The sequence below is a fragment of the Nipponia nippon genome, unplaced genomic scaffold (genome assembly GCF_047370975.1).
Source record: "Nipponia nippon isolate SJK-2023a ecotype South Korea unplaced genomic scaffold, ASM4737097v1 scaffold_4, whole genome shotgun sequence".
Taxonomy (NCBI): Eukaryota; Metazoa; Chordata; class Aves; order Pelecaniformes; family Threskiornithidae; genus Nipponia; species Nipponia nippon.
The window spans coordinates 118,132,800-118,149,437 of record NW_028262358.1 but is presented as its reverse complement, the minus strand read 5'-3'; the positions used below and the strand labels follow the sequence as shown (position 1 = coordinate 118,149,437).

The following is a 16,638-nucleotide window of genomic DNA, read 5'->3' as shown; positions in this document are numbered from 1 at the left end:
TCTTATTAATAATATAAATGCAATAACTCAATGTTGGGGTTAAACAAAAGAAAAGGAGAAGAAAGTGTAGGAAAGAAACTGTTGCTGCTCAGCGAGCACAAGGATGGAAAAATTGGAGTTTGCAGATGTGACAAAAACACAAGTGTGTAATAAAATTGCTTTTATTAGCTTAATTTGCCACATATAGCGCAAATATTTAAATTGAATGAGGCATGAATTAGTAAAAAAATATGCGCTGTACCATTTAAAGTGCTATACTTGAATAAAATAATGTATATCTTTTCATATGCAGTCCTTGAAGTCACACTACATACATCTTTAATTTCTTCAATTAAGAAAAAAAAGAACAAATGGAGTTAGATTTTAATTATTCATAGTTCATTTGAGAAAAATCTTTGTAAATGAGAGGAAGGAGAGTCGTGCTATCTATCACAGCGAGAAAAAGAATAGATAGAAAATTCACTCTATGAACTATTTGACAATACATAAGCTTCTGCCTTCATTAGGTACTGCAGCCTGATGTGTAAAGAAAGCAGCATTATAGGAAGAGCTATTTGGGAGGCCATATCATGGAAACTGCCCCCCAAAAAACTGAACTGCTGGTATACAGGTAGCCAGAGTGCACATCTGATAGAGCCCTACTGAGGGATGTATCTACAGGCATGTCCTTGAAGCTTATTTATAAAAAGATAGGACTACAAGGAAATGCCATATTGGATCAGACTTACAGTCCATTCAGGCCATCTTTGTCATTGGCAAGGGCCAAAGCCAGCTGAGTCAATGAACGGGCGGGATCACTGTAGATGTGTCCAAGGAAGTCCGTAATCAGGAGAGTTTGACTTAAACCTTGGAATATTTATTCCTTCCAGCATACTTTTTTATGTTGTTGTTAAAAGGAGGGATATTTTTCTTGTCAATAAGAAAGCAAGTTCCTCTTTGGGTTTTACTAGACTATTGATCTCAAGACTGCTTTGCTGCAGTGAGTTCCACAGTCTTATCATGTAGTGGATGAAAAATGATTACTTTCTATCAGCTTTGAATTGATTATCTTTCATTTTCATTGAATGTCTCCTTGGCAAAGGAGAACAGAGCCAGCAATCTGCCTTTCTGAGCAATTCATTATTTTATACACTTTTACGTAGGCTTTCTAGGTCTTCTAATTTGCAAAGTCAACAAACCCAGTCTCTTCATTTTGATTTTATGTAAGTGACCTCTGTGCTCTTAATGATTTTCAACCTATCTCTGAACATGTAATTTTTAATAACTTTTTTGAGATGACAGGGTCTGATTTGGATACAATATTATAATGGCACATCACTATTTCATATACTGGCATTATGATTTTTCTTGTTATTAAATTGCATTCACTTGTTTAATTGCAATTGCAGTCTTTGTTGCATGGCCAAAATTGTACTGGATCTCTTTCCTAAAACAGTTTAAAGCAGTGTGTGCAACTCAGTTTCTTTCAGTTTGATGCATATTTCCATTTTTCAGCAGTGAACTTTATTTGCTATTGTGTTCATTAAGCTAAGATCTGTATAGGTTAAGTTTCTTTGAGAATCCTTGAAATGGTTTCTGGTCCTCTGTTATGTAAATAATATATTGTCATCTGCAAATTGAGGTGCTTCACTGTTCATCTTCCTGTTCCAGGTGTTAATAGGTATGTTAAATAATGCCAGTGACAGTGTAAAATCTCAAGGCATCTGCTGTTAAATTTTTAACTTGGCCATTAATTCTTACTTTGTTTTCTGTCTCTTAGCCCTTTCTTAATTCACACTGATTCTTTGCCTCTGTATGACTTTCTAAGTTCAGTAGCAACATGTTGTTAGCAACCCTGTCAAAAAGTTTGTGTAATCAAAGGAATCTTTTCTCCTTTACCTGCTAATTTATCAAAACATTCAAAGAATATTAGTAGACTAGTGAGGCATGGTTTCTCTTTGCAGAAATTATGCTAATTAGATATTGTCTTATCATGATTTATCAGGTAGCATGTTATTCTATATGTAAAGATTATTTCAAAAAAATTATCAATTAAAGATATAATGCTTCCCAGTATATAACCCAAGCCTTTTCTAAAGTATAGGGGCAGAGTCTGCAGTCCCACAAAACTGTAAAAGAGTAGCTACCTTGAAAGAGAGATTGTATATTTTGCTATCAGCTCAGGTCCTTTATTCTTAAAATCCTTGGAAGACTTGAACTATAACCTCTTTTGTCCAGAAAGTCAATCAGTACAAAGAGAGAATCAGTACGAAAAGGAGTTTACAACACTGATCCCCAAAAAGCAAAATGCACCTACAATAAAGCCAAGGCCTTGAGCAGAGCCCAAGATAATAAAATTTACTCCTGATGAGATAAATGTGATCATTTCTCTGATACATCCTGTACATCAGCCACCTTAAGAAAGGGCAATTTTTAGCATCTCCTGTGGGAGCACCTGGGAGTGAGAGCTCGTGCAAAATGCACAAGTCCACTTAGCAACCAACACCTTGAGCTGAGCGCACATACATCGCTGCCCTGCAGACTGCCGAGTCTGCCTACTAACTGCTGTGGAGAATTTGGAAAGCTGGTGGTAACAGCAGAGCACTAACCTGTTTCCTTGGGAGAATATTTTCTCCTCACCTTCCCTGAACCGGGGCAACTGAGGTTAGTGGTGAAGTTCCATCTGGACTTCACCATCTGAGATGCGATGGAGCATCCTGCTGGCTGGTTTTTGTCAGAAATGCTCTGGTCTCCTCTTTGGCTCAGATTTCTTAATCTGTTTGGCCTTCTACTTTGCTCTTTGTCCTGGAAAGGCCAAAGAGCTAAATTTGTACTTGCTGTGAGTGGTACTTTAGAGGAATGTTTTATGATGACCTACTGGACCCAGATATTTGGTCTAATCAAAAAAATTTTTTGCTGAATTACTTTTTAATCTTTCTTTCCGTATTTTAATTAATGTATATAGTGCCTAGAGCAAAGGAGGCCAGGCCCTTCCAATTAAATTGAAATTAATAGTAATAAAAAAAAAATACAGAAGACAGGAAATAAATCAGAAGCATAAGGATCGAAATATATCACATTCTTCTTGGCTTTCTCTTACCATATGTAGGAGTGCTAAGTCCATGCCCAACTTAAAATATGTTCTGGAACTCTGCCAATTTTCTACTAATGGAAAACTGCAGAACACCCCAACTCTGTGGTGGTCCCATGGCCACATTAAACTAGGAAATAACCACTTTCTCCAGCTGAGCTAGCCACTAGGAGGAAGATACAGTTGTGTTTTAAATTTGCCACATCATGTTTATTTTCTTGGAGGTTTGTTTTGTTTCCCTGATGACTTTTTTTTGACACAAATTATGCTGTTTTCAATCCAAAGGCCACCCTCGTGTCTGAGAAGAGCCTCTCTGACATGAGTGGATCATCTTGTATGAATAAGAACATCTATTACAAACACTTATTTGTCATGTTGAATCCTAAATGCTATTGAAGCAACAGTTGTTCCTATTTTGAAGAGAGGAGACTTGAAGCAAAGTAGTGGGACAAAAGACTATGTAAAAATAGAAAACCTTCTGTGTGAAGTGTGTGTGCCAGGGGATTATTGCTCCCTTTTGCACAGACCTTGACTTGTACAGACATGCAGACACACAAATGATCACTCACAGTGTCATAGGCTACCGGCAATGGGATGCTCAAAAAGACACTAACAAAAATTAGTAACATCACAAAAAGCAACATAAGGTTTTCAGAACAACATACTGTGAAAACTGGTTTGCAATAACGTAAATTGTGAGTCTTCATGCCCCAAAGTAAAAGGAAATGTTCATTTTTAAATTAGTGCAATAGAAGTTTTGAATACCTTAAGTAAAAGACGGTGGTGACAGGAGTTGCAAAACAGTAACGCGTTTTAAAAATGTTCATATCTCATTGCCTGAAATGATCACATAAATCTGTTTTTAGGAATATAGATGTAACTTGTTTTTCAGATTTGCTGAAAATATAACACACAGTGAAGTGTGTGTGTGTGTGTTCCCCAAAAGGTACAGCAGATCTGGGTCCTGGAGGACCATATTCTTTGCTGAGGAACATAAATCTCAAATTACTACCTCTCAAAGCAATGTTCCTCTAGATTATTACATTGAGCCCTGCACATACTGGAGCCTGAGAAGCCGAAGCTGGGGAATGCGTGGAGCAGAGGCAGATGAAGTAGGAGTCGTTTGCAGGTTCTCCATACTCAACTAATATTACAGCTATTGGTATTAGATTTATGTAACTCCATCACAGACTCAGAAAATATAATACAAAGATAATAACAAATTTTTGGTCTCTTTTATACATTGTCTATGTGCACGCCTCTGAATTTCTTCTTCTGCCTTACTTACATCCTTTTTCTTTCTTCACAGGCTTCTCAAACTCCTTTCATGCTGTCTTACCAATACAGACACGAGATTTTCTGTCTCTGTAGCTCTTGTCATTTAGAGCATCCTTCCTATATCTCTTTATCTTCTTGTTGCTTCATCTAATTGGAAAAACATGTATTTTCTCCAGGCTCAGAAAAGCCTATTGTTCAGACACCCAGGACAACTTAACAACCAGCCTGGACAAATGTAATTTAATTACTTCTTCCTCACTGGCTAAGGTGCTGACCTGCATTTAAAGATCTTGGGTGTTCTCCAACCTCATGCTGAAAAGAAAACTAGCTTCCACCTCAGTTTCTTTTAAGTGCTGCCTAACAGCAGGAAAAGAAAGGATGGCTTTGTTCAACCAACCATTTTCTCAGCTTCTACCTCTGTCTTGTTCACCAACTGTCTCTCCTTAGCAAAATAATGACAGTGCTGACATACATTGCAGAAGAACCAGGAAAGCTACAGTTCTTTGCCAGGAAGCAAATTTACAGATATTTTCTTTGGGAAAATCATCTGAAAAGAACACACCTAGCTTTTAATTGATCTTTAATTCTCTTTCAAAATGCAGATTATTTTCGCAGCTTCATTTAACTCCAGAATAGGTTTTAAAACATCAGTTCCTTCTGGCCCTCTCCACCAGCGGTGACCGCTCAGGGACCTTGCCTAGAGCTTCAAGATCTAGTGGGAAGAAATCAGTGACCATATTTCCTTGTCCCTGTCAGATCCACTAAGGACGCAGAGGTGGTCCCCTTCCAATTCCTAGCCTCTCTACAACCAAGGCAACAGTTAGTTACAGAGTACTTATTCCTAAAATATGGACTCAGTTTGACAGTTAGTTGAGTAAAACCTATCCCTGAAATGAGAGACCACTTAATCTGTGGTGACCACTTTATTTCCAGAAGCTGCAAGACAACTTGTCTGGTCAATTATCTTCAAGATGGGAAGAGGGTATTTTGAAAATAGAATTCTGATTCCCTGTTTCCCCCACCCAGGAGGGAAATTATATCTAAAAGGAAAAATAGCTTAGAGGTTGCAGGATCTGCCCTGGACTTTTTGGAAGAGAATGACATTCCCTGTCAGTAATGTCCTCTGTAGCCTTGGTCAACCCCTTTGGCTTTGTCAACCCCACAACTCATGAAGACAATCATACTCGAACTGGCACAATTTGTAGCTATCGTGAGTAAGCTATTTTATATTACAATCAGATCTGGTTGTAATTTAAGAGCACAGATCTGTCTCAGCCTGGGTTCACAGGTGTGTTTGAAATCAACCTTATTGAAATCAGTGGCATTTAGACTTCCAAATGACTTAGTCTCACTGGCTAGCTCCAGGCAGTCGGAGAAATGTGCTCTGCAGTGCACCCAGCGGTCCTGGTCCTCCCCCCCACCCCCCATTTGGAATCTGGATAGGGTATGCCATAGCCCCTTCCAGCCTGCAGGCTGGAATTCCCTTTATGGTGAGGGTGTTGGGGCAAAGGGACAGTGGCAATGGGACCATGCAGTGTACTTCCCAAGCTGCCAGGCTCCCTCAGTTCAGATACAGGTCTCACTGACTGCTGTAAAAGTGGGATGCTAACGCTGCCTTCCCAGTCTCACAGCTGCATGGGGTGGAAAAATCCATTGAAGTTTGTGATACGCTGATATACTATGGTTCTGGGAGCCACAGACGTACCTAAGAGAGACAGCTAATTGTTACAATTTTGGCAGTACATTCCATGATGAGGCACACTGTGTGCTCTGTGAAAAGTCTTTTTTTAATAGATGATTTACTAAAGCTATTCAAAACATACAACTTTATTGTTTGGTGTATTCCAGAAGCCTAGAGGCCCAAATTGAGAGCGAGAGCCTGTTGAGCATCATGCTGTCCAAAATGATATTAAGAAATGTGCACACACTGCCCTGATGAGCTGAGTTATATTAACCGAGAACTGAGGATGTTTTGTCATTCCAGTTTTATTGATGAGATGAGACTCAGGAATGTCAAGTCTAACTCCCAAGGTCACACAGCAAGACTCAGCACAGCTAGGACCTGAATCCATTGCCATGCCAGATTGTGGTCAGGCACAAGACTATCCTCCTAATACTCTTTTATTTTTTTTAAATGAAAACAAATAAGTGCTGAATTCCAGTTGCTCCCAGCTGTTGTCAAAAGTATGCATAATTGATCATTGTTTTTCACTGCATTTTACTGGTTCTTTTGCTTGGGGTATCTGTAGTGTGTGATGTGTTAAAAAGCATTAGAGATTCCTGTAGTCATGCCTTGGTGACTTGATGAAGTGGCTAAATCTATATGGCAAACTAAACAGTGCTAAGGCTTTTGGCTATGGATATGGCAAGATAGTACTGGTTCTCTAAAACAGGGTAGCTACATCTGATGTGCCTACTGGGAATGGACCATAGCTGATGCTAACTCCAAAACTGTGTCTGCAAGTTATTTTTTGGTGCGAAAGCTACTTAGCTTTGGGCAAAAACATGCCACACACTGTTCAAACCATGTAACAGGACAGACAATTGGGGTCCAGGGCCTGTGTCCCAGAACTGTTTAATTTAGAAGTACAGACATAGCCAATAGAGTAAGTTTAGGTATCTTGAATGTAGATTCTTTTTGTCCTATGCATATACCATCCTCAGACAGCTTCTCTTGGGTTTCCGTACTTTAGATCAAGATAATGGCTGAAGGAGTCAATGCTGAGATTCATCCATATTCTCCAGGTAGCTTTGAAAAGCCAACCCAATTCTTAGGACAGAAAAACCAATCTAAAGAGAAAGAATATGAGATAATTTCAGACCTTTGGCACTATGATTGTTTCAAGCAGTGGAAAGTTGTAATAAAAAATGACGTTCTCTTTTGCTCACACACAGGCATAGATACATGCAGAGAAAGCATGTAACAGAGATAACAAGAAGCCTAGTGTTAGTTGGTAAAAAATGTCACATTTCCTAGCTTTCACATAACAGCCATTTTTTTGAAACTGAAATACAACATCCAAATATCAGCCTACTCTGGGTATCTTCAAATCCCTTTCTGATTTTCTTACGTGTTATTGTTCCCTATATTGCATTTTTCATTTCCACTTGCTGTGATATCATGGCATTTGATTTTGTTCTGGCCAAGAGGCCAAGAAGCTCAATTCAGTGTCAGGTGTCTCATTGGTCCATGGATTTGCCACTGAGACACCATGGATGATTGGTGTAGCAAGTGTCCCACCTTGCATGCAATAGGAACCCCTAACCCCCACTAGGAACTCATTCTCCACCTGGTTTGAGGCCAGGAGTACAAATCTGTTCTCATGCTAATGTCTTCTGCCTCTGTGACCCAAAGCCTTAGTACATCTTTGTTTGGGGTTTTTGGGGTTGGTTTGTCGTTTTTTTTTTTCCCTAAAGTTTTAATGTCAGGAGACCTTCTTTAATATACTTCTTTCACAGATGAAAGAAATGAGCTCCTTATTTATTTTTATGAGAATGTATGTAGCTTTTTCATCTTCAGTTTTTTAGCTGTGAGTAGTACCTTTATATATAAAGCAGCACGGCACTCCCCTTCTTCTACCCTTCTTAATGGAAAAGTAAATGCTTATTCTTTCCTTCTACCTGATGCATGCCTTCAGAATACTATAAAGATATGAACCCGATGGAGTTTCTAAATTATAAAGCAGGAGTTCTTTTATATTACCGTGAATAACAACTGGAAATCTAGTTCTTTATAATAAGTTATTTATTCTCCATTTTGAGGTTTTATCCACACCCCAGGAGGTGGCCATGTATATTTCAACAGGTGCTGCATCAAGATTGCTATGATACTCTCAAACCATATTAGATTGTATCCAGTGGAAAGAAATGAATTTGAGAGCAAGACTTATAGGCTGATGAAAAACGAAAATCTTTTCTCTTGTTGAATGCAAAATTTTCTATTAGGTTCATAGCTGTTATCAGCATCAGCCTCATGTAAATACATATTTATGATCTAATACACAGTGCTGACAGTATGTCTGGGAGAACAAGTATCTATGTAGTGTACTCTGGCCAGAAAATTTACAGAAGCTTTCCAGATCTGAAAAACATAACAATAGAGTTCAAAAGGGACTAAGGTGGTGGGCAGGAGGAGGCATTGCAGTGGGATCACCACACACCATGGTTATTTGCTTGCTTTTAAGGAAAAGTAAGCACATCTGTTTCTGATTCATGACAAGAAGTCAGGAGGGACAGAGGCATGGAAAAGAAATAGTATATGATCTTAAGGGGAGAGAGGGCATGTGATGTTGGAGGAAATTTCTTTTTGAGAATGAGTTGTCCTCGTTTTCCAACAAATGCAATCCCTCTAAACTGTAACATTGTATTAAGATGAGGAAGTACGTTATTTTCAAACAGCCTCTAATAAGATGTGTGTTACAGTTTCTGTGTATGGCTCGCATAACCCACCTTACCAAAGTACACGAACACTTCATAATCTTCAATGTTCTTTTCCTTTCAAACCTGGGAAAAGCTTTTGTCCTCGTCACTGCAGATGAAGCACACAGACAGAAGGGGCTATTTCCACTCAGTGACTTCAGATGGGGCACCTGATTCTTCTTACCCTCTGTCCCTCATCCACACTCCTCTTAAGGTCCGAGTTCTTTTCTTCTCATGAAGTGCTCCCTTTCTCACATAGCCATAACATGACCTGCAGAAGAGAATAATCTCTCAGAAGACAAGTCTTTTTTCAAACAAAGCTTCAGCCCAACACCTTTAAACTTCTATCTAGAAAGGACATAGCAAAGCCTACTTCTGAACCTGCTGAAATTTGTTGCAGTACACATGTGGAAAGGACTATTGCAAAATGAGATTGCTGGGACCTTTCAGTCCTGCCACCAATACAATCAGATTTTCTGCTTTTTCTTCTTTTATAGTTAGCTGTTTTTTATACATACATATATCCACATACATATAAAATATGAAATATATAATCTAATTTTGATTTTAATTTAGTAAGTGCAGATGGCTCTGTTTCACAACAGATAAGATCACAAGAATGATAATAGCAAAAGCCTTATGTCTCTTTCTGTTTGACAGAGTACAAGGACCACTGTTTCTAGAGACCATTTTCTCTAACTGCCTACCTCTTTCCCAACAAATTCCTCAAACTGTATTGGACAGTCGGGACAGATTTCAAGATTAAGATTCTGAATATGCACCTGTAGGCAGATGCCTATAAATACTGGACCAACCTTTATAATCAGAGGAGAGGTAATCAATGCAGTCAGTGCAGCCTACAGAGCCATTCAGATGGCCAGCAGCTAGAAAAAACAATTTAGTTATCCATGCAGTCATCCAGTGACATCTGAAATGGTCTAGGGTATTGTACCTGCATAGGAAGGCTATGAGACTGCTTTGGGTCCCGTGCAAGCCCAATGAGGATATCTTATATGGCATTACATGTCAATATATTTGCCTGTTCAGCTGCCTAAGCATAGGTGTCTGGTGTCATCTCAGGTGTGGTGGGCTACTCTTCCCTATGTTGACCTATACGACCATGAACAGCCATGCTTGTGACTGGCCATGTAACCCGTTGATTCAGTCCCTGCCCCTGTCCTGGATCTACCTCATCACTGTGGTCTTGTCTGGCAATCTGGGCTCTTGACTAACGCTTGTTACCATTGCTGGACTTGCTATGCTCACCTTGCTGGGGTACCACAGGGCTGCCCCTTTGCTGGTGAGGTCTTTGCTCTACCTGCTCTGCTGTCGTCCTTGTTCCCAGCTCCCCTTCACCTGTGGGACAGCATCAGTCCTTGTTTCTCCCTGGTGCACATGATGTATTGAATCCCTGGGACATCTCAGGTAACATTCTGTTTAGACAACTGCGTTGGACCTCTGCCTACTTTAGGGTGTACTAAATTATTCTCTAGCTGCCATTGTCTGTACTGACTAAAGAGGAATTTGCGTGCCTTTCTGAATCTTCAGTGGAAGATATTAAACCCTAGGGCATCTCAAATGGGAGTGGAGACTGGTTATGGGCAACTGAAAGAGCCTACAGTGCTGAATGACCAGGAGGAACTGAAGTTATAACAGGTTGTGTCTAAAAGTGGGCAGGCAAGATCAAATGTAGGGAATGACTGAAAGGTGACAAACAGCAGAAGCTTAGAAGTGCATTGTCTCAGACTAAATTGAATGAACATTTTTGAGACCTTTAAAATTAATTACAATCTTTTCCTCCTTGCAACAAATCTAGGAGATATGCTGAAACTTTACATAAATTATAGGCAGAATTAATTTTTTCTGTGGGTCAAGGAATCTTTTTCCCTACTCATCTGAATTGTGCAAGGCAATAAAATATAGGATTAATGTGTCTTAATGAAACTTCAGGCATACATATTTATGCATAGATTTTAGCATAATGATATACGAAAGAAAATTTCCAGTGAAATAATAGAAAAAAAATCATCTAATCTTTGCATTGTTTTTCTTTCCATCTCTCTTTTCTTTTCTCTTACTTCTGTTCTGTAACTCGGGACACTTATCCAGCAATTATTTAAGCCTCATGCCTATTAATGTCATTGGGGCTACTCATATGAATAAAATTAAGTGAATACCTAAGTGCTCTTCAGGACTGAGTCTTCTATAGCCAGAATTCCAATATGCATGAATATTTGTTTCAATTCTGAGCATCTGGTCTACTTGGCCACAGTATCACCCATAGTATTTGTGGGAAAGGGATTTCCTTTGCTAAAACACTTGAAGAAAAGTAATACTTTTTGAAGGGTTGAGAATCCATTTTGAGTTTGACAACTGAACAAGTCTCCCAAATATCTCTTGAATGGCCACACACGTGGAGCTTGCCTGATTAAGAATAGTGAGCTTGGTGCAGCTAAAAACTGGGGGCAAGCATATTTGAGGCATTAATCTACATCTGCCTTACTGCGCATTGCAGCCTCCCCAAGCATCACTCCAAAAGAGATTGAGGGGAAGGTATAAAATATGCCTGGGGGTTCCTGAATACTAACCCTATATGAAAGTGGCAAGGTGATAATGTGGAAATCCCACGGTTCTTTGTAGGGTCTGAAACCCATCGCTACCCTCTTCTCTTTCCCTACTAGGAATTGTGGAGACCTCCAAAATGCTGTTCTGTTACAGGTCCTAAAGATCCTGTCCTCCTTTGTACTCCTGTATCCCATGTCCTGTTGGGGGCTTTGTGAACCCTCCTGTGCCTTTTTGGATGCTAGAAAGGTATGAAGAAGAAGCCACAAAAGGGGTCCACTATGCAATGTACAAAACCCCACCAAAATCAAGAGGGACCACGGAACAGTGTAATATAGACACGATTTCTAGATAGGTCTGTCTTGTAAAACAGCAAAAGGAGAGGGAAGAAAGCAGAGGATATGAACTGGAGGTGGCCACTTGTGATGAACAGTGCAATGGACAGGTTAAAATCAAAGCCAAATTCGGTTAGGGCTTGACAATTCCCCATTCTTCCTTTATATAAATACCCAGATCCGCATGCAAAGAAAGATAATCACATAGAAAGATATCTGCTATTCACCAGTGGTTATTTTTTGTTGGCCTAATTAAATTTTTAAAAAAGTTCAAGCCATCCAGTCAGGAAACAGTGTCAAGTGACATGAGTGCCCTTCAAATCCTGTGAGAAAAGAATTGCAAATAATGAAGGAGCTAAATCAGCTTCCCCCATCTTGGGGAATTTTTTTTCACGGAGAAGACTTAGAGAATATTTGCCAGTAATGGGTATGTTTGTAGGAATCAGGGCTCATTTGCCTGCTGTTAGGAACTATGCTCATGAAACACAAGTCACAAAATCCTAAGGATCCTGTTCTAAGCTTGTGGGTAAAGCTGTCTCCCATGCACTCTGCAAGGTCATAAAACTGCAAAAGATGGTTCATGTCTAATCTGACCCCTGTCACACAGGCAGACCATAGAATTTTATTCAGCAATTTCTGCTTTTAGTCCATAACTTCACAAGTAAGTGGAGTATAGTGGCCTCTTGTTAGTTTTAGGTTGACCACAGAGGTCAATAAGCTGCCTGAGGCTGAGTAAGATCTGTCAGGGAAGAACTAGTTAGAGGTATGGATTAAATGTACTTAATCTCCTTCGCAGCAAGGGAATGGTTAGATTGAGGTCTATTCCAGCTGCTGGCTTCTTTAATATAGAGCCATGGTTATAATTTAATTTAGAGACATATATCAAATCTCAACACTTCATTTCAAGACCAAGAATGGGACCAAGTATTTGCTTGGATTCCATTTATTTTAATGATGGATTGAGGTTTCCGCTTATCGAATATGCCTGAACTACTTCTGACATGACCTAGAAGAGATGACAAGGGAAGAGAGGCAATGGCAAGTAACAGGCAGCTAGAGTGTATCCAAAACAGGATATGTCTATAAGGATGAGTACACTCTGGCTATGCTTTAGTTGGGTGGGCGTGAGCTGGGTGTACCTGGGAGCTGGTGCTGTACCTGAACTTGTATATCCTTGGAGCTTTAGGGTCAGCTCTGTGCTGCAGCAACAAAACTGGCTACATGGCTTTCATATGGGGGGGGGGTATCTTCCAAGCCACAGGGCCAAATTCTGTTTTATAAAACTCCTTTAGCTCCATATATTTAACTGATGTTACTGCTTCAGATTTACAGTGCTGTAATTTCGTCTAAATTAAATATCTGATCAAAAGTCTATGTTTAGAGAAAGAAAATGATGACCTTTGTCTCTAAGCCTGGACCACTGTATTTAACTGTGCAAAGTTTTATCCAGGCATGTTTGACATGTACGACAAGAGGAAATGGCCTCAAGTTGCACCAGGGCAGGTTTAGATAGGCCATTAGGAAAAATTTCTTCACCAAAAGGGTTGTCAAGCATTGGAGCAGGCTGCCCAGGAAAGTGGTGGAGTCCCCATCCCTGGAGGTATTTAAAAGAAGGGTAGACGTGGTGCTTAGGGACATGGTTTAGTGGTGGACTGGGCAGTGTTAAGTTAACGATTGGACTTGATGATCTTAAAGGTCTTTTCCAACCTAAATGATTCTATGATTCTATGACATGATGCATCAATTTCAGCTATTAGCACCGTGGAGTTAGGGTAAGTTTTAAAGAAGGAAGCATAGGGCTTTTTTCTGCTTGCTCACCATGGTTCATAGGCATCTCCTAACACATAAGCAAGTGTACCTTGAAGTTAATAATGACGAGGGGATTGTGACCTGAATCCCTAGGCTTCTCAGATGAATGATTTACCAGATGAGTCCAAGAGATAATTCTGAAAACCGGTGAAAGGTTTTTCAGGAGTGTTGCTTTGCATCTTATCCAATGCTCTTTTCACAAGGCAGGAAAGTACAGTGATAGACTTAGCTGCGCTGTTACACTAAGGCTGTCAGGGTTTAAGCATCACTATAATGTATCATGATGAACGCTGTACCACTTGCATTGGAAATGTGTCAAAGCTCTTTCTTTTTCTCTCTTTTTTTTCTCTTGAGCTGCAGAAGACAGGAGCATTTGTAAGCCATGAAGCACAAAAGGCAAAACAAAAGCATTTTTATTACCATAATTGAGAATTTGGAAGAGGGGAGTTAAGTGCTTGTACCTAATTGTACTGCAATTACCCTGTTTAATCCAGCAACAGGCTTCTTTCAAGCCTCATCACTATACCTGTGTAGAAGAATCTCATTTCACGACTTACGAAAGACTTGTCACTTTGGATATTAAGCACAATAAAGCTTCTCATTTCCTCTGCCTCAGTTTTCCATACATCTAGGATAATCAGAAAGATAAAGACAGACAATGCAGAATGCGGCCTCATTAATGAGATTGCACCATGAATGAATGGGACTCAATGTCTACAGTATTTACAAACAAGTAAGACACAAGTTATTAGTGTCTGATTGCTTACCTTACCTCCATTGCTCATATGTTCTTTGCTACTGTTGTAAGCAAACTCTTCATAATCTTTAATGTGTTTCTCTTTTTAAAACTCAGGCAGAGTAAGGTGCTGCTCTCCCTGCTTTATAGATAGAGAAGTAAAGTTCAGAAAGATATGTCTGCTCTTTTGAGGATATTACCTTCTATTTAAATCAGCAGGAACAAGGTGTCCATGTTGCTCTGAGGATCTGAGTGACTTGCCCATGTGCAAACTGAGCAGGATGGGACCTGAGTTCCAAGCAAGTCCTTCAATGACTGGTCTGACCCTCCTAGGTATTACTTATACAAGCTCTGATTTTGTTTTCACTCTCTGCCTGAACAGCACAGCCCACCTTACTCCCTTTTGTATTACATCTATTTAGGAGTACCTGATATGATCTGCCCTTTCATCCCTTGCTTCTGCACGTGAAGAATATAGGCACGGCTGTGCTTCATGGTTCCCTTGATACCCTAGTCGTGTGCTAGCACCCTCTTCCCCCGTGCTGTGCAATGTCCTCACTCCCTCCCAACAGCTGCTCTAAAGGACTCTGGAATACCTTGCTATTTGTATCATGATGCAGGCTGCTGTCTGTCTCTTATTTCTAATGGTTCAAATTATTCTAGGCTCTCAAGATCATGGAGCAACTTGAGGTATACATAAGGTTTTCTGCCACTCCACTTGAGTGGTTTAAAACTTTCCTCTTTGCTTGTGCTCGGTTTTTCTTATTAGATAATGCTCTGTTTGAGCCTGATGAGATAAACTGTGGTGTTCCTCAGCACTCTCTGCTGGCTCCTACCCTCTTTAGCATTTATGTGCTGGGATCCCACTTCCCTCTGTTATAAAAGTTTGATATAACCTAAGTGCTTCGTCCAGCTCAGAAGGCAGTTAGGTCCTTTATGTTTTTGCTATGCTAGCATATCCAGGCAGCGTCATCTTTACACCTCTTCGATGTATGCTGGACATTTGAGGCTGCACATTTAAAAACTGGCTCAAGCTCAGCTTCCATAAAATAGGGATTCTGCTAATTGACAAACAACCAGACAAACTCACAGCCTCTTGGTTATTTCTACATTTTAATGGTGACTCAGTTAATAACTTTAATGATAATACAGAACCTTGCATTTTTATAATGTCTTGTTTCCCAAAGGATACTAAAGCACTTTGCAAACTTAGCTTAATCTAATCTATCTCTTTCCCCAGCGCTGCGCTGCCGATTCCTTTGGAGTGAAAAGAAGTGGCTGTCTAAGAACATAGAACAATGCTACTGAAGAATTTGAGACGGAAATTCTATACAAGCAGAAAGAATTGCCATATACTCATTGCTATCTTTTGATGGGAAGTAGGGTGCAAAGCCACTTAGAGAAAGAGCTGACATTTGGTCACTATTGATGCTGATAACACAATTAACGCTGTAGGAGTAAGAAAGAGGACAGAGTAGCCTGGGAGGAGAAGAGGTGACAGGGAGGCAAAGCGGGTATCCTGAAGCAATGGGAGGTATAGGCTAATCCTGCGAAGTGCCAAATATTGCCAGTTTTCTGAAGTGATGCTTGGTTACGGTAAGATGCACTGGACTAGAGTAATTGGGAATAATTAATTGAGACATTAATTCTCCAACTTACAAACAAAGTCCATTTTCATTCAAATTGATGCCAATCCAGTAATTTCCCTCTTTCCTGGGGGACACATAAACTTCTGTCATTTTATCTTGTCTCTGATCTTTTCCACTGCCAGATACTAACTGTACTCAGACTGTATGTGCCTAACCTCACTTCTATCAATATGCTATATTTTTACAAAGATGACTTATATTTCAGAATTTGGGTAAACAACGATCTCATGTTCATGGACAAGCAATAAAGGCACAACATGGTTGGATTGAATTTCACTCTGTAGTTTGCAAACAGTTTATTTCCCACTGCTGTTCCTTGGAGCTCAAGTAAGTTGATTATTGAACATTAGCTCTTAATATCTGTGGCTTATGCCTGCTGTATAAAAGGGTTTAATACATCAGTGAATGATACTCCAAACATATGTTTAGAATGTCATTTAATGTAGCTATAGTTATCTGCCCAAGAAAGTATCAACAAACAAGACAGGTAATCACTATTCATCTTAATTATTGTAATAACACATCCAATATTCAGGAATAGTCTGACTGAACTGTCCTGTATTTATTTTATTACTGACAGTGACACAAATCTTTAAAGTTGTGTGATTAATTAATGCTTTTAGCAATAACTTCAGTATGTCTGCTGCTGGAAAGGGAATTTATGACCCTGAGTTTTCAATCACTTTTAGCTTCTGGGATATTCTCATTTTCCTTTTTTTTTTTTTTAACACAGAAAAGCTTTCTGACTTCTATAAAAACTACCTTCTCCATGTTGGCATT

General features: G+C 39.6%; 1 long non-coding RNA gene across 2 annotated transcripts in view; it reads left to right on the top strand.

Annotated features, from left to right (window-relative positions):
- Nucleotides 1–16,087, top strand: part of LOC148053491 (uncharacterized) — a 34,663-nt gene extending 18,576 nt beyond the window's left edge. For both annotated transcript variants that reach the window (XR_015708785.1, XR_015708786.1), the window contains one exon: nt 15,450–16,087. This is a non-coding gene — a long non-coding RNA (uncharacterized LOC148053491). The remainder of the gene's footprint in view (nt 1–15,449) is intronic.
- The last annotated feature ends 551 nt before the right edge of the window (nt 16,088–16,638 follow it).